Raw genomic sequence first — 2,346 nt, forward strand, 5'->3', positions numbered from 1 at the left:
CTGGCCCCCTGGCAGGTCAGGTTGGCCCTTGGGGCTCTGAGCACCCTGCTCTGGGTGCAGATGTCCCTGCTCCCTGCAGGGGGTTGGACTGGGGGAGGTTGGAAGGTCCCTTCAGCCCAACCCAGTTTGTGATTTTGTGATTCTGTAATTCACTGGTTCAAACGGAATCACGGGTTGATTCCTTACGGAGCTTGTTTTCACATTGAACAGTTAGATTGAGAGAATTAACATATTTTCATATGCTGTCCTTAAAAAAAAAAAAAAGAGCTAAAAAAGCTACACTGTTCTCAAAGGCTTGCGGTTGTTTTATCTTCTGGAATTTACACTGAGAGCTACATAAAGAAGTGGCAGAACCACATGAGTAATCAGGGAGGGGGGATATATCCTGTGAAACAATCGTTAAATCTCTTTATAAGCCAAGTAACGAGTTTGATACTTTGGAATTTTATTGTTTCTTCTGAAACAATTAAACTACCAGACCCCAGTGAAGAGCTTTAGCCTTTGACACATCTGCCATCTGCAGTTTCTAATCCCGTTTTCACTGTTAATTGTGCGGCGGTGGGGAGCGGTTGCCGCTGTATCTGCTGGAGCGGTTGCTGCGGCGCCGCGCGTGATGGATAGTATCCGAGCTGTGGCCCCGCGAGCAGGCGGGGCGCGGGGCCATGCCGAGCTCTCAGCTCTGGGGCCCATTGACGTCACCGGGAGGTTTCAAACCAGCCTGCTACATCTAGGCAACTCGCACATCAGTGGGAGAAGGAAAAACCAGAAGGGCTGGTTCCTAGCGGTTGGGTCGGACTGCGGGGCTTGCTCGGAGCTGCAGGAAGCTGCCTCTTTTTAAGGATATTTATTTTTTACCTTTTTATACCTAAATATGGGGAAGTGCTTTGCAGCAAGCAGCCACGTCATCGCTCAGTGATTCTAGAGATGCAAGCAAGGGTTCTGGGGTAAAAGAGTCACATTTCCGAGAAGTCACTGCCCGCAATGTCCTCAGGCAAGCGTCGGACATGGGCAGCGTGGATGTGGGTGTGTGAGGTGTCAGGCCAACACGATACTGATTTACAGGAGTTCATCACTAAGGCACAAGAATAAAAACGCTCAGAAAACTTCTCCTGTTTTGTTGCATTCTCACACCCTTTATCTAGCTAGTATTTAAATAAACAAAACTGCAGTTCTGATAAGCATCCCGTGAGAACCAAGACTCTAAAAATGCTGCGAAAGGGACAGAGAGGCTGCGGGAGAAGACCTGCCCCTGCTCTCCTGCTCCTCACAACCCAGTCCACCCCAAACCTCCTTATTTTGAGTGGTGCCATCCTGCAGCATCTTAATAACATTGCCAGGTGTCTGCAGCAGCCAGTTGCAGCTCTGTGAGGTCGGCACTGCTCTGGCCAAGTTTGGTAGATCAGCAGAAATGGGGCGTAGCTCATCAGAATGCTGTAGCCCAGACAGTTTAGAACATAATTTTACAGCGCCCCTAAAAAATAAATGCTGTCAACATTGTTATATCACATGGAATCGTATCTTCTTGTGTTCCCTTTTATAAGCTTCAGGATCTTCCTTTTGTACATGGTTGCCCTCCAAATAATGAACTCGAGGGTGAGCGGTGCGTGGCTCGAGGTGGTTCTCCTCTCGTGACAGCCAGCTGCTGACAGAAGTCTGCCATAATCCGGAGTTTCCCGGGACAGAACCAGCGGAAACAGGAATTGGATAATGATGACAGGCTTGGGTTTGTAATGTTTGCCTGAGGAGGGTTGGACCGGATGATCCTTGAGGTCCCTTCCAACCTGGAATTCTGTGATTCTGTGTGAGGAGAAAGATGTTTAATTGCACCTTATTTCCTTTAAAAATCCTTGAGGCATCTCATCTAGGTGAAGAATAAACACCACAAACGAGTGCTACCCAGTGCTGACCCAGAGGAAAGCAGTGGCAGGACAGGGTGAGGGAAAAGACGGGGCTTTGATTGGTTTTCAGGGTTAAATTCAGGCTGAGCTTTGGACCTGGGGAGCAGAGGGCAGTGCCCGACACCTGGCCATCCTGTTCTGGTCATCGTGTTGGTAAGGGTGCTGCAGTGCAGGGTGTGCCTGGCTTCATGCGGTGCAGGGGCAACATGAGCAGATGTAACTCAAGGGGGAAGTTGTGTGGCCCCTGGAATCCAGTGCTCCCATCAGCAGAGGGGATACGAGGTAGGGGACCGGTTCTTTGATAATGTGGAACGGTTCTCAGGATGGCAGAACTGTAAATCACAAGCTGTGGGAGGATGTGTTTAAAAAATATCTCACTGGACTTCTAGAATTCTTTGTGTGTAACAAAATTCAGGTCAGTAGGAACCCCAAATTTCAGTCATTCGTG

The sequence above is a fragment of the Buceros rhinoceros genome, unplaced genomic scaffold (assembly GCF_000710305.1).
Source record: "Buceros rhinoceros silvestris isolate BGI_N320 unplaced genomic scaffold, ASM71030v1 scaffold14135, whole genome shotgun sequence".
NCBI lineage: Eukaryota > Metazoa > Chordata > Aves > Bucerotiformes > Bucerotidae > Buceros > Buceros rhinoceros.